Here is a 25,713-nt window from a genome sequence, read left to right on the forward strand (position 1 = left end):
TGTGAGTTCGAACTCCGCACATGACAGGTGCGCTCAACTGCAATATCAATTGATTAGGATTGTTAGTTTTTCTTCTGAAGGTAGGATGTTCTCTCCTGTTATGCATTGTCCCTCCACCAATAAAAATCAACTGCTACGAAAAAAGTACAATATTGCTGAAAGTGGCAATAAATCAGGGGAGTCAGAAAATGTTATTTGAAGTGACATTACAAATGATGTCACTGATGATGTATTTTTTTCCCTAGAATTTACACCCACAGCTATGTTCAATTTATTTATTGATTGGTTTGAATCATTCAATACAGATGTAGCAATAGGTTTTTTGTCAAGTTCTAACAATGGTGTGTCATTTGAAAATAAGAAAATATCGTCTTTGGTATCTATGTTAAATTTATTATAATAAATTGAACATGGTTACATGTGTATAAAAAGCATTATAACTCTGAAATTAAACGAGGGAAAATGTGTCAAGGCATTAAGCTGCTGTGAGTAATTTATTGAACAATTCCAATATGTACTTTAATAAATGCTGCGAAAAGGAAAGCTAACACAATTGTATAGCGCAATAGCTAAATTTACTAATTTAACTGTTATGACGTCCACTTTGATTGGATAACGTCATCAATTTTCATGGAATACAAATAAAATTGAGAATGGAAATGGGGAAAGTGCCAACGAGACAACAACCCGACCATAGAAAAAGACAACAGCAGAAGTTCACCAACAGGTCTTCAATGTAGCGAGAAATTCTCACAACCGGAGGAGTCTTTCAGCTGGCCCCTAAACAAATAGATACTAGTTCAGTAATAATGAACGCCATACTTATTTCCAAATTGTACACAAGAAACTAAAATTAAAATAATACAAGACAAAAACCAGAGGCTCCTGACTTGAGACAGGCGCAACAATGCGGCGGGGTTAAACGTGTTTGTGAGATCTCAACCCTCCCCCTATACCTCTATCCAATGTATAAAAGTAAACGCATAACAATACGCACATAAAAATTCAGTAAAATGTACATTCACAAAAGCGCACGTGCAAGCACAGATGACATATGACATATTTTATAGCTTTGATTTGGTAATGAATTTTGATAATTCTTTATCTAGTTTCTTTCAATTCAGGATATTTTTTTGCAGTTTTGCGTTAACTTCCATCTGTTTGAAACTTTAATACAAGTATATGTGTCACGAATCAAAATTATTACTATTGATGCATGTGATTTCTAAGGTTCTTTTAATATTCCCACATTTGTGCGACGTCAAGTTGCCCAAAGAAACATGGCCTGGCTAAAGCAAACTGTTGATTATCTATAAAAACTGTTCTTGAAATGTTTGAATACATTTGCTTTTGTACAATTTTAGGGACCATATATACTGTAGGCTGTTCTTACGCCGGAGGTTGGCCTAGCTATCATACTTGATTCAACCATCGTTTTATATGAATGTCCTGTACCAATTCAGAAATATGACAACTAATACTATAAACGTTGGGGTTTGATGTCAATGTTCCTGTTCTTTCTTTGTTTTACTTTTAAAGTTGATGCGTTTCCCTCTGATTTCCCGCTGTTTTCATTGATTTTTCTGATAAAAAAAGAAAATAATACAAATACCGAACTCATAGGCAAGTCCTTTTCAAATGGCAAAATCAAAAGGTCAAACACATCAAGCGATTGGACCAGTTGTCATTAACAATTGCAATGACATATTATATATTAAAGCTTGACAACTACATTAATGGAAACATAACCCAATACTCACGTAACCAATACGTCTTTTTCCCACATACAATGGACACTTTAGTATCTCAAATTGGAAATTATCAAGATAATGAGTAACTGAAATAAGCATGTATGTGTTACTAACATTAATCTGTCATTCTTGTTTTTGTTTAAATTGTGTCATTCATGGACACAATAAGAAAGCAAATTGCGCCATTTACAATTATGTCTAATAGTAAATGTCACTTAAATGACAATGTAATTTATAACTGAAACTGACAGTTCAATATTTGAGTCTATTCTGATTATTTGATTATTTAGGTTTCTTGTTTTAGAAATTTCTATCATTTCAAGCACTGACATTACAGAAATTGTTTCATAATTCAAATACTACGAATGAAGAATAAAAGTGTAAGAAGATAGCAAAAACAATTATTATTTCACAAATTTGTCAAGCAAGCAGAGTGAAGTAAACGAATTCGTACATGTATGAATGAATATTGTTATATAACTTGTTTTTTACATGAACCAAATTAATATCAACACACCCACACGGCCTTCGAAAATAAATTAACCCCTTTATCAAAGACAATAACGCGCGCATAGTCGATTATGAAAGACCCAGACATGAAAAATGTGATACAAATCAATAAAAAAAAAGGAAGGCATAAATTATAACAACACAATATACTTGACAGAAAAACGACAGACATTAAGCAATTACAAACACTGAACAACAATCTTCTTACTTTGGACAGACACAAACTGCATGAGGCTTGGTTACACATTTTAAAGGTGCTATTCCTTCTCAACAGGGAAAAATAGCGTAACATCACAACGGAATGCATCAATAAATAATAAAACAAATCATAATTTCTAATAGACACAATATTAGTGATTGATTGTTGTCAAACAATTTATCATTGAAAAACGCAACAGTGTCGATAAATTGACAGGCAAATGAGGTTCTGTTTTATAAACCAAGATTTTAGGTCTGTAGTTGCTTTGAAAACCAGATTAACCGGGTGACGGACAGACTAAAACATGAGAATATGATTTGATAGGGGAAATCAAAGACATGTGTGTAATTATAGTTGCGTTCTAAGACTATTGCTGGAAAAGATTGATTTTAGAGTTATTTCATGTCCCTTGTCTTAAAGGTATCAAGTAATTCAATTATCTGCATTAGTTTTCATAATTGTCCCCGCAACATATGATGTGTGTAATAAATCGTCGACAGGATACCTCGGGTGTACCAATATTAATTACAATCTATTGTTCAAAGCATATGATACATAATCTAAATAACTAAATGTATAATGTAAAATGTTGTTGTTTTTGTATTCTTTTATTTACACATAGGATCAAAACATACGTTAGTTGATCCATTCATGTGACGTGCATTTTATATTATTTCTTTTATAAGTCCTGATGTGCTGTCATAGGAGATGTTCGTTACAAAGGCTACAATATTTTTTGGGTTTTGTGCAATGTAGAAAGCACTGCGGTAATGCATACACATTGGGTTAATTACATCATTTATTCTGGGAGATATACCTAGATAAAGGGAAATAACTCTTTCAGATCATAAGAACGTTTGTGTCAACACTTTTAAACTTCTAGGTAACAATGATGATTATCAATCGGTTTCTAGCAAAGGCTTAACATACATTGAGGGAGATTCAACTTTAGTTTTAAAACGCAAAATTATATGATTTAAAGAGTTACATCCATGAACCTAGTAAGTTTCCTCTATATTGTTGCAATTTTGTGTCACAGTAATATTTTCTAAATATTTATCTATTAACTTTATGAATATTGATTTCCTCTAGTAGGCAAACGTGTTACTGTTATTTATAAGCTACATTGAGAAAACTTATTTTACAATTAGGGCTACATACAGTGTGTCTTATCTTTCATTTTAAAGTTTATTGGTGAACGCGACTTCTGAGGTATATAGAAAAATAATCTGATACGATTCGTAGGTCAGTTGTCACGCGAAACATCGATAAGCTTCTATAACATTCAAAAAGTTTAAGTACAAATGTATTAAGTTAGCCACGAGTATACAATTCACCAAAATGGAGTTTTTAAATAAGCCATTCCTGGTTTATGACATTACACAACGCTACATAACATATCAGCCTTGGTCCTACTCATACGGACAAGAAAATTACTGCTTACCTTTCCAAAGTACCCATATCAGATCTTATGGAACTATATATAAAATTGAGAATGGAAATGGGGAATGTTTCAAAAAGACAACAACCCGACCATAGAAAAAACAACAGCAGAAGGTCAACAACAGGTCCTCAATGTAGCGAGACATTCCCGCACCCGGGGGCGTCTTTCAGCTGGCCCTTAAACAAATATATACTAGTTTAGTGATAATGAACGCCATACTAATTTCCGAATTGTACACAAGAAACTAAAAATACAAAAATACAAAAAAATGTTTATATTGTTTGGTTAATGTTGTTTAACAAGTCATACCTTTTTATATAGATTATACCGTTGGTTTTCCCGTTTGAATGGTTGTACAATGGTAATTTTTGGGCCCTTTACAGCTTATTGTTCGGTGTGAGCCAGGGCTCCGTGTTTTAAGGCCGTACATTGACCTATAAGAATTGTTTTTTTTAGATTGTTGTATGGATGGAGGGTTGTCTCATTGGCACTCATACCACATCTTCCTATGTCTACTTGTTTCACAGAGAGTAATTGAATGCCATCAAATATAATTTTTGCATCATTGACAATGTATACATTCTTGTTTATTAGTGATCATGAATCAAAGTCAATACATCATTTAAGTTAAGACCTTGAAGCAATGCTGTATTGAAACAAAACATATCGTTGTATGGCTCTAATAAGTGTCATTCTTTGCTAAAATCAAGCAATTGAGAAGAATATCAAAACATGGCCATAACAAACTCGCAAGTTTAACAATATTAATTTCAAAGATATCTGCTTACTGAATTTAAAATGGTTTCTGGTAATTGATAAGTTTCGTTAAAACGATAATAAATTACGGAGTAAGCTCCTCTTTGTTGTTAATGTCAAATGCATTTTAACCAAATCATTCCTTGAAACACAAGAACAGGGAAAGGAAATGATATGTTTGCTTTAGTATTTGTGCACTATAATACATTTTGAACATAAATTAAAGAAACCTTTGTCAATGTCATGTTTTCGGCACTCTCTTAATCTTAATACACATTGTGTAAGGTGTATAGTTGTTTTTCTGTTACATCTAACCCAGTGTGAGAAAAAGAATCCGATGAAAACGTATAGCTCTAACACGAGATGTGTCTACGGTATTTTGTTAGCTTTGTTATCATTTTCTTTATATGTACATTGCGTATAATATCCCTCTCTATTAATCCTCAAGTTAAGTAACATAAACTACCCTAATCAGTATTCGTTATGGCACGGCTTTGGTGCGAAGCCCTACTGATACGTTCTTATCATTTTTAAATTACTCCGTTTCATTTAAAAACAATGAATTCATCATTTTGTTGCAGACAACAGTGTCTATAGAAAATGTTTTGTCAACTTCTGGTTTTATTAATGGTGTGTCGTATAGAAATAAGGAATCATCGTCTGTGGTACGTAGGTTATTTGTGGAATAATAAGAATAAAGTGAATATTGTTTAGAAAGTATAGAAGGCAAGACATAGTTCTTAAATTGATTGATGGACAAAACGCAATACTTTCATCTGTGGTGAATAATGAATGGCCACGAAAAAAACAAAAACAAAAAACTTATTTGAAATTAGACGACACAATGCATTAATATAAATGAGTAGTGTATTTTAAAGTTATTGGAAATGTCATGTTTGCGTCAACGGAAGGTAATCGATCGCTAAATTCATATCTCGTACAGGGATCGTATAAAATTCATGTACATTTATTAAACATATCATTTTATTTGTTCCTTATTTTATTTTATATTGTAGAGGGTCTAAGTTTTAATTTCATTTGATAGTTTGAGTCAAAGGATTTACCTTCTGACTCTCACGGACAAATATTTGTACCTTAAGTACTAATATATCTTGTATTAATCCAAAATAAACAACAGTCATCGTTGTATGCTTGGTGTACACTTGTTTCTCACGTTACACAGATGGTATGGAATATGCGAACTCATATAATAAGATTTGTTCAGATGGAACGTGCGTCTATGTTTATGTTATAAACACGGTATATGATGATCATAAAGCAGTACGCCTTGTATTGTTTACATGTAAAAAAAACCTCAAGGCTAAAACACTTAATAAAAATCATTGTGCCATACTTCATGTCAGAAATGGACAATTGTGTATGTCTAATGGAAAATATGACAGTTTACATAATAGTTAAAAAAAATATGCATGCTTAATTAGATTGCATTAATATGTCATTATTGTGTTTGACATTGTATCACTCATGGACACAACACGAGCATAAAACAAATGGCACCTTTCAGAAAATGTCATGTTTAACTGACAATAGATTACGTTACCGCAACTGACAGTTCAACAATGAAGGTCATTGGTAAATGCAAAATTATTTCATTGAATTAATTGTCTAATAATAAAAGAAAATTCAATAAGGACGAAGTCTAAATATGTAATACAAACTAGATTTTACCAAAGCTGTTAAGTAAGCAGATTATGTTAAAAGAAACTATTATAAATCTTCAACGAACCGAAGTTTTACCAACTCACCCACATGCACATCTAAAACATTACAACAGGATAACATTACTAAAAATAGCAAATAAATCTAAATCAACTGACAATCACACATGTGTATTCGTCGGGTAAATACCATAACATCACACATTAATTATTACTGAATAGCTAGGGTAGCAAACACGATAATCACAAACTGGAACAGTGGTTTCGATAATGATATGCGTATTAAAAATGCTGATTGTCTCCATTAATAAGTGAATTGTTCAGCAATTTGAAAAAAAATAGATGAACTATAATTCATAGAATTTGTATGATGAACAAACATGTCACATGTTAACTTAATTTGATTTACCAGATATTTGATTAATTGCATTTGCGAGAAAAGGTTTTGCTAAATAATGCCCGTTGAAATGCAACAAACAACTAAAAAAAATGTGCATTTATCCTTTAAAAAAAACTTTTTGAATTATAACATATATTTCAGTTAGAAAACAAAATCACAAAAATACTCAACTTCGAGGAAAATTCATCACAGAAAGTCCCTAACTAAATGGCAAAATAAAATAAGGGTATATAACTACATGGTTATCAAAACATCACTAAATGTATATTAACATTTTTTTCCCCAGTGATAATTTAATTTATAATGTACTAAGCATCGATATGATAGTTTTGCATATGTTTAATGAGCGGAAGTACACAAGCCATATTTTCCTAACCGGGCTAATAGCCCATATCAGGGGCATCTAATGCACAAAACCCATAAGAGTGCCGCTCGTGCAAGTTACTTCCGGTTCTTCCGGTATCGGTTGTTTACTTTTCCATTTTGACGTCAGATCTTTTTATGACGACGTCAAAATTTACGGGAACTTTTGTGAGGATAGTTTAGTACATGCTAACAAATGCTTTTGACAATTATGAATCATTTTATAGTACAAAAAACATGGAATAATAATGATCACAAAAATAGTAACATAAATACATATGGAGGTAGTGATGCTATTGTTTGTAATTTAACTTTTAAATAAAGTTTTTGACTGTTTTAGTTATTTTATTTGTTCATTTTCCATACATAAAACAATTGTCGGGAGTATATGATAAAGAGGTTCATACATGGACTTTTCCATATCGGCCCGGGTATCATCCCGCGACCCATATCAGCACCTCAACCTCGTCTCGGGATGATACCCGGGCCGATATGGAAAAGGCCATGTATTAATCTCTATTGATCATATACTTAGACTAATTAACGTATGAATTTTACTGTATGATGATAGCATTAAATTAACGTACATTTCATATTTTACGAATTGGTGAACTTTTCAATCTTGAACTATTTGGGAATCACGTAAAAGGATCAGTATATTCAAAAACGAACCCACAGGCGTTGCTGTTAGGTGACATATGCTGTTTCTTATTAAAGTCTTGTTGTAATGATTAATACATTCTCATTTGATAAAATTGATAATGGAAATGGGGAATGTTTCAAAGAGACAACAACCCGACTATAGAACAGACAACAGCAGAAGGTCACCAACATAGTCTAGCTTTTACTGCAACATTATGAATAACACTAAATAAATACCATGAACATTATTAAACAAAGTACGTCATATATATTTGATTGGACAAACGCTGCAAATACATATATTTACAATTACAAAATGTCGTGTCAAAGGTGTATAGTAAGGAAATGACGACAAATTGCTAACACATTTGAAATTATAAGACACAATAAATAATAGGCTAAACAGAATACGTTTAAGAGAGGGACGAAAGATACCAAAGGGACAGTCAAACTCATAAATCTAATACAAACTGACAACGCCATGGCTAAAAATGAAAAAGACAAACAGAAAAACAATAGCACACATGACACAACATAGAAAACTAAAGAATAAACAACACGAACCCCACCAAAAACTAGGGGTGATCGCAGGTGCTCCGGAAGGGTAAGCAGATCCTGCTCCACATGCGGCACCCGTCGTGTTGCTTATGTGATAACAAATCCGGTAAATAGTCTAATTCGGTAGGTCACATTCAGGAAAGGGAAGGGGATTGTTGTTACGACGGAAGGAACATATCCGATATCATTTGTGATACGGTTATTCCATAACGGTCAACCAACTCGTGATGACGTCCGTAAAATTTACGAAGGGATGATTTCAACTTCACCATTTGGAACTCTTGGTTTAATAGCTTCCTTGTGAGCAGCAACCCTCTATCAAGAAAATCATGATAGGAAATGCAAGCACGGGAATATCGTATCAATTGGGAGATATATACCCCGTATGCAGGTGCTGCTGGAATGTTGCTACTTAGAAATGGAAAGTTCACAATTGGAAAGCTGAAATCATCTCTTTTGTCGTAAAGTTTTGTTTTCAACCGACCCTCATTGTCAATTTCTAGATGTAAGTCAAGATATGAGTATTTAAGTTAGATCATAAGTAAACATTTTTTGAGACAGAATTTTCTTATACTTAGCCAAATTGAAGATTTTACTATGCTCTTTTAAAAAATATAATAAAAAAGCATGGGTCACCGTGCTATTTTTCAAGCTATGAGTCGTTGAAAATTGCCTAAATTTAGTTAGATTGTTCATGGAAAAACACATTTGTCTGTATAAAAAACATCTATGAGATAGAATTTTGAAATAAATTGGGAAAAGATAGGTTTTGTAATATATTTTAAGAAAATAAAAAGAAAAAATGGTGTCACCGAACTTATTTTCTTGCTACAAGTAAAAAGAAAAAACATCCAGTATACATTTTTTACTACAAGAGTTATCTTCCCTCAAATGGCTCATTTAAAGAAAAAAAAAGGATTCTAAAAGCAATCAAAATGATATTTGTTTAAATATTTTGAATTATGCAATAAATTACCTAGTTTTCTTTAAATTATTAAACAGTCTAACCTATAAATTGCAAATCTGTCTCCAAATTTGGAAATTTAGCCAAAGAACTAGACGGAATTTTAACTGTGATTGTACAATTCAAGATGGCGGAATACCATGTATCTACTTTAAGTGATTTGAAATGTAATTATTAGGTTAAAAGTATTTGCTCGTTGAATTCGTGTATCTTATAGTACTTGTGTAAAATACATACAATTCATCATTTAAATTTATTTGTTCTGCGGCTTATTTTAACTCTAGAAAGGTCACAATTGATTTCTCTTATGTGTTATTCCATATAATAGTTTTGGCATATTTGTTGACATCTATCCGAAGTCAGGAACCTGATCTTCAGAAGTTATAGTTTTTGGTGTGGTTCATAAGTGTTTCTCTTTTCCCCTTTTTTTTGTATTTGAAGATTACACCCTTGGTTTTCCTGCTTGAATAGTTTTACACTAGTCATGTCAGCGCCCTTTAGAGTTTGCTATTGGATGAGACTACGCTTAGTCAGAAAGAACGCATGTTGACCTATAACAGTTTATTTTTACAAATTGTGCCTTAGATAGGTAGTGAGTTTGGCCTTCCAAATATTTAAATTTGAATTCGATTTCAACACAAAAGGTTTGTGTAGCTGCAAAGTGCGTTAACCGTTTTAGGTTATTTAACCGATATTTAGTTATATCTAGCACAAAACTGTGTCCTATATACAAAACAATGAACTCAAGAGGGAATGACTTAAAAAGGAAGCAATACATCATACTTTAATCAACAAATGGACATTAAGTATTTCGAATGGAAAATTTGCCAGCTAATAGAATACTTAAATACGCATGTTGCTTGAACTTGCATTGATCTGACATGATTTTGTTTGACATTGCAACACTCATTAAACATCACGAAAATAGATATCATCTTTCAAAATTATGTGTAGTGGCAAAATTTCATTTAACTGGCATTCAGTTATATAACTGAAACGTGTTGAAATTTAACTTGGTTAATTAAAATCATGTGATCACTGTCATTCAATGTTTTATAATTGAAAAAAATAAGACAAATTCTGTATACATGTTTATGTTATATGTACCACAAACAAATATTAAATAAAGCTTCCATGCAAGCAGATGATATAAAAAAAGACGATGTGAAATATGTGTGAATGATGTCAATTAATATCAACACATCCACATATCCTGCAGAAACCTTTCCAATTTACTTAAGGAATATTAAAGAATATTATAATCAATGTAGGCAGGGAACAAAGTATGTCTTTACTCCACACACATGTAACATTTTTAATAAACGCTTTTGTTGCACTAAAACATTATTTTGTTAAAAATGAGGCAACTTATCATCAATAAATATTGACCTATATATTCAGTCTGAAAAGACAATACATGCTGTCTTATAACAAAAAGGTACTAGACTGTGATTCAATGTTCGATTTTAGTTGATAAAGTCATCGAACCTGTAACATTAACGTATTTTATTACAAAAACATGAACATCAACAATTTGTATTTTTCAATAATTACATTAAATGTATGTTTCATTCTAATACGTTATACTGATTAGCTAACTGTACATCTCATGTTAATCCTCAGTCAATTGAATTACAAAATAAAATGTATCACTCATGATGACACGAGGTCACACAATGAAGTGCACAGGTGAATTAAAACAAAAACTTGATACAAGTCGTGTTTCTAGGATCCTAGCTAAAAATGTAATTATAAGTATGTATTGCTTCTTTTTGTAACTTCATAAACACACATATAAAGGTTAAGCAATGCAATCGCAACTATGGTGTAAAACGGGCTATCTATTTCTTTTGATGTTGGATCTACAGAGAAAGTTATGATTGTAGTAACTTTCTATGTAACTTTGCTTTTAACTGTTTATTAATATTGTATATGATTGTATTTTGGAAAAAGGGGGAAGGGAAGGAAAAGTCATGTTAGTTGACTGAAAAATAACAATTTTCATACTTTTTTTAAAATCTGGTTTAATATAAAGATGTCTCATCGCAGTCATTCTTGTTTTTTCGAGCAGCAGAATACAACTGTTGTATTTTTTTTTTAATTTGTATATTAAGTTAACCTTCTCTTATGAATTATAAATACATTTGCTCGAGTAAATCCCCAGTTTTATGTCCTATTTATTTCTTACACGCATGTTATATAATTTAGATGTCAGCATAATTTTTAAATCGTTTTTATCAGGGTTTTCATGCATGTCATTGATTGACGTCCCTTTCCTGATAAAAGATGCAAATTCAATTAGAACAGTTTATGTATGATACAGAATCCTCCAAATGTTCGTAAAAGTGTTTGCTACTTGATTAATTTGAACTTTAATTTAATGAAACACTGTGTTATTTAACGGAAACTGTCTAATTTATATTTTGTCAGTAAAAGTTTTACTAATAAAAAGTACATTGTAGAAATTTGTCCTTGAAATCAAAGATAAAAGTTTTTAATTTTTCAAGGACGAAGTATATTTTATAGTTGATATATTACTTCCGTGTCATCCTCTCGATGTTATATCTAAAAATCAGAACTAGAAACTACAAAATTATATAAATGTCAGCCATATTTACATTAATTTTATAGATATCGTAAGAATGAGAAAAAGTAAAAAAAAAAAAATTGAAAACGGAAAGTCCCTATTGAAATGGAAAAATCAAAAGCTCAAAAACATCAAACACGAGATCGCAACTTTGATATTGTTGAATTGGCACAGACAATGTTGATGTAGAAAATGAATTTATAGCATTCCAAGAAATATAGTCATCCTTTGAAATTCTTGTTTACGGCAAAAAATCTTTAGGATTAAACTTTACAACGTAGCAGTCTCGTCCAATATCGGAATGGGGATTTTAAAACCTTACTTTCCGGTTAGACGAGCGTCAATTTTCTTGCATGTTGCAGAACATAAAGGTTTGCGTTGAATTATCTGACTATTTATGCAATTGTAAATCAGTTCATGTTTCTAATAAGCAAGACATATTTGCCAATGGACAAATTAATAATCAATCGCAGAGGTTGTGTCTACGATTATAACATTTGATTATAAATTGGAAGATTTTAAGTCCGTTCAGTTTTAAGCAATGCATATGCTTGGGCGTATTCTTACCATCTTCTTTGTTTTAATGATATGTGTGTAAGTATTCGTATGTTTCTTCATCTCACAGTATGAAAGCAGAGGGAAAATAATGTAATCGACAACTAACGGGAAAAAATAGTATACATCATATTTTAATAATAAAAATTAATGTTTCATAGTTTAGATATTAAAAGATATTTACATAAGTGTCGTGGATACATTGACTTTGAAATGCATGTAAGTTAATTTATTGGGTTTGTGCTGCCCAATTTGTCAGATTGTTTGTCGATTCGTCGTTTGTTACAATGCATTGTTTGTTTGTTTTTCCTTGATTTAAGATATTTGATTGCCTCTCGAGTAACCTATTTCATCGTTTATATCTTTGACTGAGGGAAACTTTCTGATTATACATTTTGTCTTAATTAGTGCAGGCATCTTATGTTTCTGACAAAAAGTATGTTTGTCGGGTTCAATGATAAGTCTTATCAATATATAATTAACAATTTGTTCAGTTAACCATACGTGATTACGGGATGATATTCTTCATCAATTAAATTGGAATATCTTTAATATTGTTTATCATGCATCGTACTGATGATTTCATACTTCAACCTATATTTTATAACATGAGTTGACACGTTAAATCGAATAATATCTATAAAATCAACATAATGTTAAAATCGCCTCATTTTGTTAATCTAATTTATTTCACATTTAAAAAAAACGTAGTCTGTTAAGTAGCGTGTACAAGAAAGTGTTTCAGTTGGCTTTCACTGATAAAGGCAGCTGCAAGCGTTTTGATCAAAGATAATGTCAAATTAATATCTTATTAATCTGCTTGGAAAGTCAATCGCTTAGACGCGGTATTATTACACCTTAATATCGTGCTAGTAATTACATTGTGACAAAATCATGTTCTACTGAGGTATATTTATAATGTGGATGAACCATCATTGTCACAAACTCTATTTCTATGGAAAATTTACCCGATCTGACGGTACCTCCACTAGACAGATTAGATATTAATGTGTTGAAAAAAATAAAAGAGGAAATTCCCGAATGTATGACATGAAAGTCAACAAAATTCGTTACTGACATAGAAGAACAGATAAAGTGCTACAGTCAACCTGTTAAATACTTGGAATGAAATAATGAGCATTTAATGAACATGGTATAAATTGTCTTATGTGTCTTTTAAGGCAGTACTCTGATATAGTTTTATTATGAGTTTATCTGATGCATAATATAGCAGATATAGTATGTATAATGTTAGATTGTGACACTGTAAAAACTAATTACATTCTTACTTACTAACTTACTAATAGAGCATTTGCATTATTCACGTATCAGGATACGTGGACGGATCGATGTATACGTATCGGGCAGATTTGTATAAAATAATGATTTTACCCCGATCTCAATTAAAATTTAATGCATTATATAATATTTTCATCGGGACCATCTTGACTTAATTTATCTTTTCCTCATATACGTGTTATACGATACGTCGATACAGATACGCCAGCAAATACTTGATTAATGCAAATGCTCTAATAATAGCATTTCAACTAATATGATAGTATTATCATGATTATAGTGATTAGGATTATATATATGCTAATTCATATAATATCATTTTACTGAATTAGATTATACATGTAACACCATGTTGACTAATGCACCCATTTTGTAAATATTAGCCTATTATGTTTGTTTGTTTTGTTTACACAATGCTTCTAATATAATGCGACTTACATAAAAGGAAGAGGTTAATTTCGGTCCTCAACGCTCTTCAACTTCGTACTTTATTTGGCCTTTTTCATTTTTACTTTTTGGGAGTCGAGCGTCACTGTCTTTTGTAGAAGAAACGCGCGTCTGTGGTATATACAAAATTTAGTCCTGGTATCTATGATGAGTTTATTTATTAAACTTTACTTTTGAAATGTCCTTCTGTATCAGTTGCTGGTAGTCAAAACGTCTCACTTTGTATTGGTACCAACTTCGACGTTACTGTGCATTATAAAAGTTGATACATAAGTGTATAGCAAAACTGTTTGTTTAATACATATTTGCACACATGTGATTATTTTTTAGTGTAAATTAATTGTAGACTTAATGTGGTATATACACACACGGTTAGCAAATGGTTAGTCAGTGAACAGCTGGTAATATTGTTTTTAAAGTCTTTTATACATGTTTTGTTTCCGCTTTCTTCATAATAAGACATTAATTGTCTTGCTTTCTTTCAAAATGAAAAAGTTATTAATATTAAATACGAATTTTTAAACAAAATAAAATTAGATTGTAAGGTTATCTAGCAATTTGATTTAAAAGATATAACTAAGGTGTCTGCACATCATCATAATTAAATTCATGGTGTTTGACATCCATCAGGTACCATCTTACTTTTACATCTTATTAACTATAATTATAGACATCGGCATGATCGTGATGAGACATTGAGACATAACAGCATTGAATGTGCCAGTTAATGAATCTAATTATCTCCGTACAGAGTATTGATTTGTAATTTTTGGTCCTACTTAAGATAATTCCATCGATCTTCGTCAGATAATTCATCCAAAGCTTGTTTAAAAGTTGTCTCGACCGTGTTTAAAGTGCACTGAGACCGGTACAAAATATCATATCAAAACAAGGAGATATGATAAAAAGTCAAACACATGAAATCATAAAAATACGAGAAACATTCAAAACGGTATTTCCCTAAACAAATGACACAATCAAAAGTTCAAACACGTCAACTGAATTGTCATATTCCAGACTTGGTACGATGTAGAAAGTCATAAGATTGCCATTTGGACAGTTTTCCAATGTAGACTTTCTAACAACTATAAATCGTAATGAAATCTTCAACCTAAACGTAACCCTATATGTTTTATCTTTTATGACTGGTTTAAAATAATGTTTAGCATTTAAATTGGTATTTCTAGTTTTATTGGTACATTGCTTAATATATTTGGCTTATATTACTGCTGCACCACGTACACTATTCAAACAGAATACTAGCATTAATATTTAGGAGTCTTCCTGGCACTATGTAACCCAACTTAGTAACTAAATAGTAATGATTGGTTTAACAGGTTCGTATATCTATATCTATATAATTATATTTTTGAATCACTGTCTATCTCATATCGTATTTGACGTTTCACACAGCACACAACAACAGTCAAGCGTGTATTTCTCATTAAATGTGAACAGTTTAATGTTTTACAACATTGTTTTAAATTAAGTCGTAATGATGCTAACAGTCTTAATAATGCTAACAGGAAACCCTGGCCGTTTTGGCACACCTTTTTTGAACTTTTGGTCCACGATGCTATTCAACTTTGTACTTGTTTCGGCTTTCAAAATTGTGTATCTGGGCGTCACTAGTAAGTCTTGTGTGGACAAACTTCACTTCTGCCGTATTAAAAATTTTAAACTTGTTGCCTTTTGTTAGCTATTATTCGTGTGTTTCTTTGTCAATTGTGTTCTCCTATTTTTTTAAATTGTAGTCCTGTAATGTTTTGTTGTCATTTTATATATTACATGGCCATAAAAGAGGGAGGTGTGGCATGTCACAAAACCAGGTTCAACCCACCATTTTTTCCTTGAAACATGTCAGGAATATGGCCATTGTAATATTATAGTTCGTTTCTGTGTGTTTTACATTTTAACGTTGTGTTTCCGTTGTGTCTTTTGTTTTCTCTTATTTGTGTGTGTGAATTCACATTACTATAAGACGTGTCACGGTACTTATCTATCCCAAATTGATGTATTTGGTTTTGATGTTATATTTGTTATTCTCATAGGATTTTGTCTAATGATTAGTACGTTTCTGTATGTGTGTGTTACATTTTAATGTTGTTCTCCTCTTATATTTAATGCGTTTTCCTCAGTTTTAGTTTGTTACCCCGATTTTGTTTTTTGTCCATGGATTTATGAATTTTAAACAGCGGTATACTACATTTGCCTTTATTTGCTATAAGGACTTCGAACGAGTCTCATTAAAAGTTTATCTTGTCTACCTATATATTAAGTCTCAGAAAAACTGAAGACCAACAGGTAAAGTAAGTCATTATAAACCAATTAACCTTTTATATCAAGATCGTCCTTTCAATTTCAAAACCAATCTGTATGAAATTGATTACTAACGAAAGATCCAAAACAAAAATTACTGTCATTGAAAATGAATCAAATAAATAAGCTTGTTGCAAAGAACAATTAACTCAATTCTAAAGACCAAATGGATTCAACTAGACATGTTAAATAAACTTACAAGTATGAAAATTATATACAGTCAATAAGCTAATATGATTATCTCTACCAACATCATCTTCCAACTGGTTGTAAATGTTACACAGATTCGCAATCATAAACGTAAAAAAATATTCGGTATGAATTTTAATAGTTGATATATTTAAGGTTTCACATACAAATATTTAGTTGATTTTCATTAAAAGCGGATTTTCAAAGTCCCCATAAATAAATAATTTGATCCTAAAAACTGACCTTATTGCTTTATCCAATTTAGGCAATACCCATACATGTAGATGGAATAGACACCTAGCATCAATACATTAATTGCAACAGTCACTATACAGATGCTAAATAATTCGGAGTTTATCGCACGCTTCCATCTCGTCGGACCAGTTTGCCTTAGAAATTGACGTACATCTAGAAATATCTGAATAGTTAGTTAGGGTCAAGATGATCTCTTGTGACGAATGATAAATGTTCAAGTTTTATGTAGTCACATTTCAGAAGCCTTTTCAAAACTATGTAATTTCAGCTATTTTCGTTAAAAATTAGAGATGTTTATACTTTTACAACGGTGATATTTTTTTTACCACCATCTGAGCAGATGTACATCAATGATAACATCTGTTGCGTAACTTTTTTACAAACTGTACAGTCATTAACAACACAACATTAAACTTTCTTTGTATATGTGGATGTTCGCATACAATTGAAATTGGAACACATCAAACATTTATGCAGTCAATAAGTAAATCGGGTTTGGAAACTAACTTTTATATTCAATGTATCTATTATAAATCGATATGTTTACAATCTGTAGTCGTTTCTATATATTTTCAATAACATTAATCTAAACAAGTTAAGTAGAAGCAAGATAAGCGAATCAAATATTACATATTTTTTTGAAATATATTTCCATTCTGTTTATAAAATTAAGAAAAACAATCCATCATCAAATTATCTGGTACAATAGTATAGTACTTTATCTTTCTTTGAGACGACAGTTATTGCATTTATATAAATATATGGTGTTGATTAACTGACATTATTACAGGTAGGTCTCAGAATAATTGTCGCACACATCAGATAAACGGAATGTTAAATTAAGATGGAGAATCAACAAATTGCATGCGGGAATCTAGGAATTGAACTTCCTGGGTTATACTTTTTATATCCTCATTTATTTTGGTGGTTCGCTTTAACGTAAGGAAAAGAAAGTAGAAATATTTTTCTCTATTAAATACATCATTACTATATATATATATATGTAAGTCAAGGATTCTATAAATCTTCTAATTTACATTTGTACTTATACAATATATTGTTAAAGACAACACAATTATATGTCCATACTAGACTCATGTTTTAGTCTATCCCATAGTTTATAAAGTGCTTTCAGCTTTGTTTTGGAGCATTCAAGGCCAGACCAAATCGTCTGTGGATGACAACGTTAAAAACAAAATATCTTATCAGAAACAAATCAACCTTGAAAATCTATATTTGTATAGCTATGTGTTGTTTTCTATATAATACCCACTTTTCTGAGACCACTTACACCAGATGAAAAAACACCGACATTTATTAATATTGTTTCAAACCTTTCTTTAGTTCACTGATAGCAGCAACCTTTATCTCATTTGTAAACACGATTCGTATCCAGATTTACCATGCAGAGATATTTCTCCATAACATTTTCAGCATATCACAGATGTAATTCTCTGAAAGACCATTTACAACACCTTAGTTTGTAAAAGGACAAATTTCTATATTGTCTGTAAGACAAAGGACATTACTGCAGATGCGTTCATTTAATATGACTGACGTTTTATTGTACACCAAATTTCATGATTGTCTATTTCAGTCTGACGTCTTACATTTTAGACAATTTCAGACAGACACTAATCTCTCCAAGTATCGTCAAATGGCAAGTATATTAAGGGTACGCACAGTTTGTAATATCTATATTGAAAAAGTAGCAAATTTCATACACAATTATTAAGTTAGCCGCCACATTTTCAAGTCTGATGATAGGTTTTATTGTATTTATAATGTACTATAGCATTTAATCAAAGCCCACGTTTCTTGGATGTACTATTTTTATGACCATAAAAACGCTTAAGGAGGCTCGCGGGTAAAAGATTTTCAAAAAAAAATTAAACATTTATTTTTCATAACAATTTTTTTTAATCACCTTAAGTAGTTGTTACTTTATCATATGGTACAAAAATCATTCCAAAAAATCAATTGGTGTTGGCCCCAGGTGACTTTTGAAATGTAGATAGCATTGAAAAAGCTCCAAATTATCTCCCTTTGGTGCAAAAATCCCATTTTTTGGCATTAAAATTGAAATATCTTTTTTAACTCATCGGTGACCTATATTTTTTATTGCTGTTTTCCATTTAGCTGTACATAAACTAAATAATTGTAAAATTTAAGCAATTTCTGTAATTTAGTTCTTTTTTTAATTCGATATTACCACTACTTCTCCTATTAGTTCAACAGAAAAAAGGACATTAACAAAAATGTATGCTTCTTTCGAAGGCAGATTGTGAGCGTAAATGAACGGTGACCCCATTTTTTTATTTCATTTTTCTATTAAGTATAAAATAAAGTTCATTCATAGAAAAATATAGCGAATTCTTATATTAAATAAAAAAAAAATTTAGACCCGCGAGCCCCCTTAAATATTACTATGAACGTTTGTATACAAATGTTTACTCTTCATATTATACCTGCGAGTACTAATGTTCAAAGTATAATGCTATGAATTTGTATCAACAAAACACCTTACCAGTGATTATTTTGAAAGTTAAACGTATATCCACAAAAATGTCAACTCCGGAGGAGGTTTCTTTGCCAAATGTACGATTGAAACTGTGTACTTTGTGTTAGGACAGTATGCATCTTCTCGTTTTCTTTATAAATTGAACTCACAATCCTCTCCATAATTTGAAATATCTTTTAAAACGTCATATAAATCAAAGTCTTCTAATTTCTGCATAGTGTTGATTGTCAATTAGTCATAGATATAGAATAAAACAGGTCTTCGCCTACAAGTATAATGAGTTAAAATTTTATGGGGTTAGATTTGATATCGACAAATATTAGTAATACGTGTTAATTTCAGCCTATGGTTTTAATTCCAGAAATCTTGTAAATTTGACAGCTTCGTATTTAATTCGGTTCCTCATAAAGTAGAAACAAAGCTTTATTGTACAAACGATATTGGTCCCTCAGAAGACAAGCGATTCCTATTTAATACTTTAAAACATTGTGCTTATTCCTAGACAGTAATCACTTCAAGATTAATGTAAAACAAATAATATACCATACGAAATTATAAATCTTCATCCTTTTATATTAATTTGCATCTCAGGTTTCAATATACTCCAAGGGTTACGTGCAACATACCGAGTAAGAATTAATTCGTGTTATTTATAGTGACATCCTACACTTAAAAATCAATTCTGGGTTACATTTTCCTTATATCATGTATATACATGTAACTGTCTGTATTATGACAATGTCCTACATTTTAGTAGGTCTCTATGACATGACTATTTTACCATTTTTTTAGAAGAAGACAATTTATTCTTGGAGAAGAGGAGACAGAGATAAATGAGGAACAGTAAGCTCATAAATCGATCATAAACTGACAACGTTATGGTTTAAAAAGACAAATAATAATACGCTAGACACAACAAAGAAAACTAAAGACTGAGCAACACGAACCCAACCAAAAAATGGGAGTAATCGGGGGTGCTCCAACAGAATATGCAGATCCTGCTCCACATGTGGCACCTGTCTTGTTGTTCATGTCATTACATACGAGGTAAATAGTCCTATTCTGTAGGTCACATTCATGAAAAAAGAAACGGGATTGTAGTGCATGACATTTTCTGCATCTGTCTGTCCGTCGTTTACTTTGTCAGTGAAATAGTTAGTATATTCTTCATACAAAACCTAAAAAAAGAGATTGAGTTTGAATAATCGGACGCCTTTCTTTACCTTCAACATATTTATCAAACAAATTTGACTAAAATAGCAGTCCTAATGAAGTTATCGGAAATTGATAATGAATTTATAACGATTAAAACTAAATCTCGAAGAATTAAGAGTTTTTATTTCAGGTAAATATTCTTAAATGACTCTATATACTTTGACCGTTTTTCCAATTAACAAGATGATTGTATATTTTCTGAATTGTGTGTATCTATACACCTCGCCAAAAGTAAAGCAACACCTAAATGTTTTTGCTCCTAAGTTTTGTTTTAAAATAAAATTTGATACTGCTTTGATTCCACATATTTCGTAAACCTATTTTTAATCGACATGTAAGAATTCAGGTATACATTATTTTCCTAGGTACCTTAAAAAACAGGTTTTATCAAGCTATATACATTTTTTTTCCTTGCAAGTTTCATGGAATGAAATGTTACTGTTTATCGCAGACTACATTGTGCCAATTTCTGTGCCCGTAGACCAGTCAAAAGACCACTGTTGACTCGTAGGCATCCTCAAGCTCAACATAAGTGGTCACTTGGTCACCGCAATAGGATTTTAAGACAGTGGCGTCAGGTCCATTGGTCTGAAGAGAGAATATATGTCAAACGTCATATTGATGAGCGCTTGCGCGTATGGCGTTTTCAAAAAACAGCATACAGGAAACGGCACATTCTTGGAACTACAACGTTTGGTAGTAGGTGTTTGACAATTTTGTCATTTTTTTTTATTTGACTGTACAATTGACCTTAACGTTCTGATAGGACATAATATCACGATAACATCATCCGGGATATCGTTGTGCCACATTTTGACTATCACAATCTTGCAACTAGACTATTCATTGATGAGTATGCTAGACCACGCAGAACACGCATTGTGTCAGCTTATTTACGTCAGGAGGTAACTGTTTATATTCCTTAGCCACCCATGTCACCGGATATGAATCCCATTAAACAGTTGGGGGATGATAATGGTAAACAAATCAGCCACAGGGTTCCAGCAAGTAAGAAGTAACAGAAAATACGAGCACCTTTGGTTGAAGATTGGCAAAGAATTCCCGTAAGAACATTACGACTCTTAGTGTAAAGCATTAGACGACGTGTGGATAAACTTGTCCGGAAGCGTGGAGGATAGACTCGCTGCTGACCTAAATTGCACTTTAATGTATTCACAAATTGTCACTCTCGAGTTTAAAAAAGAATTTTGTGTATAGCGCAAAGCAATTTTTTTCAAAAAATTCAATATAAATGGAACGTTTATCTTGTATTTTATTTTGCCATTTTACAACCATTTGCCCAAAATGAAATAGTAAAACCATCAATCGTGAAAACAGTCCAAACTTTCACTTTTCAATTAATATTCTGTATGTTATCTAACAGAAACATAAATTCAGTTCATTGTATCGATATTTCGATTAGTTATGTATTTAGTAAAAAACGATTCTGGAAAATTAACATGTGTTGCTTAACTTTTGGCGAGGTGTATATAATGTTTCGGTAAAAAATGATATATATTAATAAGTGTGTCTAACACCAATTGTATACGATTAGTGATGCCCATTTATGCATGTCTTATAATAAATTTTATTTATTTTTTGTTTAATATATACTAACAAAAGATGAACAGTATATCCCACAAATTCAGGAACATCTTGCTTTTGCTATTCTCGTCTGCTATTTTTTTTTATTACATGTGTGTAAATAAATAGGAGGCGGTGGTATGATTGCCAATAAGACATTTCTACACAAAAAAACAAATGACACAGTACTTCAGAACTATAGTTTACTGTACGACCTTCAAAAATGAGCAAACCAATTACCACAAAGTCACCTATAAAAGGTATAGAAAATAAACAATGTAAAATATTCAAACTAAAAAACTAACGGCCTAGTTTGGTTACCAACAAAATAACGAAAAACAAATATATAACACAGCAACAAACTACAATCACTGAATACAGGGGCATACATACATAATGAGACGAGGATGAAATTTTTGAGGGAGTAAACTCTGCGTCTAACCTTGAACAGTGTAAGATCAGTATATCATACGAACGAACAATACACATCGATTGAAAAGGGCATACCTCATATATAGTTCATTAAAGCGTGACGTCCATTGGCACTGAACTAGATATAGGAAGATATGGTATGAGTGCAAATGAAACAACTCTTCACTTGTTTGTTTTGTTTAGCGGAATCTCACTGGAGAGATGTTCTTGAGTAACATATGGTAGTCCTGTGCTGTTTTCTGCTCTTTGGTCGGCTGGTTGTCTCAATGACAGATTCCATTTTCCGTTTGCATTTATAACACTTCTATAACACATTCACCAACTCTTACGTTGACAAAGCAGTAATGTATGTTGTCATACTGTATATTTAAATCGGAAACGTTAAACATATATTCATGGAGTAAAATTTGACAAAAGCTGATCATAAAGAATAGAAGAAGACATGTGTTGTGCATGTTGTTATTTATCGATCGTTGTGTAAACGTTTTAAATAAATTAAAGACTTCTGAAAGCAACCTTTGTGTACATTTAAAAGCAACAGGAAATTCCTAATCATGTTATGTTGCATCGGAAAACAGTTAAACAAATAACCATAATGAACAAACATCAAAATTTCCTGATACAAGTAATCAAATGGTTAGCTAAAGTATTTGAGACAACACTCTGGAGATATTATATGAATGATTAACCAGGAAGTTGATTAAATAGTTTACTGAAATTGTGCCATTATTTTTGTGAACATTCCCTGGTGAACTATAACTCTGTATATAAATGATTGACTGTTTTTGAGATTTAACAAATATTTAAATTACCAAATGGTAAAAATATAAAATATTTAATGCCCAAAAAGGCGCAAGCCAGGGCCGACCGTGCAAGGGCTGTATAGCCAGTCAAGGTCGTTAAAAACTTCAATTTGTTGAGATTTAACAACTAAGTTTGGTACTTATTCATATTTGCAAATATTTTATGAATAGTTTCCTTATTTACGCCATATTTTATTTTGTTCGAATATTTATTCGTTATTTATATATAAAAAGACGTAACAAATATATCCTTCGAAAGACAAAGAAAATGAGGTAATTGTAAGCCTCCAAGTCATTGTTCAATTGATTCACGAAGCAATTTGTGAATGATAGTTTTATTCAACAAAAGGAAGAGGGACTTCTCTTTTGCTTTGTTTGAGGGGACCTGTTGAGCTGCCAGGTCTGCGATATGTTCGTGATGCTTTGCTTTGAAATTGATAGTGTGTATCTGTATTGAATTAATGTTAGATATATGTTAAGAAATGTGGTGGTATTGCCAATGACGAACAATTCTCCTCAAGGGTCCATTCACCATTCAACAACGAGTTAAACCCAAACCACACAGGAAACTATCAAGAGCCCCGCAATGACAAATGTAACACATTTCAACGGGAAAATAAGCAGCATGATTTGTGTACAAAATAATAAACAAAAATAAAATATGATGTATAGCAACAAACGACAACAACCACATTAAAAGGCACCTGACTTGGTACATGCATAATATATCGGAATGATACATGTGTTTTGCCGTAATGTGTGTTATTTTGTTTTTGGTAGCAACCTTACAAAAAAAGAAAAGAATGTAATTCATTTCAAATTCCGAAAAACATTCAAAAGTGTATTCTGGTAAGAAAATGTACATGAAGCGAATGCTTACAAACATACGTCTTGGTATGACTCCGGATTAGTCCATAAACTGTTAACAATCCCATATATTGTTAACCTTTAAAGGTTTTCAATTGTCAACACGTTAAATTCCTCCGTATACACAATGCAGACAAGAAATGCAGATTAGATGCAATTTCATGGATGAACGAACACAGATATAATGGAACGCCTTAGAAACAGTTACTCGTGTTAATAAGTGTCACATATAGTGCAAATAATTGTATATTGATTCAATGAATGGACTTGCAAAATTGTCATTAAAATTGGTTTAGGTGGAATTGGAAATAATTGGAGTATTATGGTATTATGCAATTCTACATCGAAATTGTACTTATTAATAGCAACATGACGGATGCCTTTTCTTATAAAGGAACTGCTCACCATCCTTGTAGACGTAGAGGTCTTACAAACACCTTCGATACACTTTTTTTAGTATATCCTATTTTTTTCTTATTTATATGATTCTTTTATCAGTAAGAAGTGGCCAAAATGTTCACAATAAGTTCGTAGTGGTGGAGCAAAAACCTTTGATTGCACTATAGGATTTTTAATAACATTTTGTCTAGCGGTTAATGATGTTTAAACTGGGGCCATTAACTCACAAACTGAAAAAGGACTCTTATATAAACATGTTAAAGTTTATTTTTAAGAAATACATGTGTTTAATCCTTATAACTCTTAAGCAAAATATTCGCGATTCTAAATTAATATTTGTTTAATGGCTACTAAACTATTCATTAAATGCACAATTGGCAGGTCGTAGCTAGGGAGTTGGTCGCGTTACTGACTTTCTAAAAGCTATAGATATTTGTGTGTATCAATATCAATTACTGGTATCCCCTAGCATTCCGGTTTCTTCCATCAACAAACACTAAGCGTCACGACAAAGTACAGTATTGCTAGAAGTGCCCTCAACAAAAATCAATATATTAATCAAGGATATCATGAAATGTCATTTTTATTGACCTTTCAAATGATGTTCTTTATGATGTACATTTTTTTGTTATCCAATTTACCCCTACAGCTTTATGTTCACTTTATTTATTATTTTGATTTCATCATTCACAACAGATGTATTTATCATTATATTGCAGACATCAGTATTTGTAGCAAAGGTTGTTTTTTCAATTTCTGAAGTTATTAATGGTGTGTCGTACAAAACAAAGAAATATAAAATGGAGATTATAGGTTAAATGCAAAATTATTAGAATAAATTAAACATTGTTACAAAAGTATAAAAGCAATATAACTCATGGTAATATTCTGTTTTACTGTTTTTCTTCCCTGTCTATTGTCAATTTTACATATTTTTTTTTTTAAGTTTTCAGTTTTAAAATTACTATTTAAGGT

The sequence above is a fragment of the Mytilus edulis genome, chromosome 7, assembly GCF_963676685.1.
Source record: "Mytilus edulis chromosome 7, xbMytEdul2.2, whole genome shotgun sequence".
NCBI lineage: Eukaryota > Metazoa > Mollusca > Bivalvia > Mytilida > Mytilidae > Mytilus > Mytilus edulis.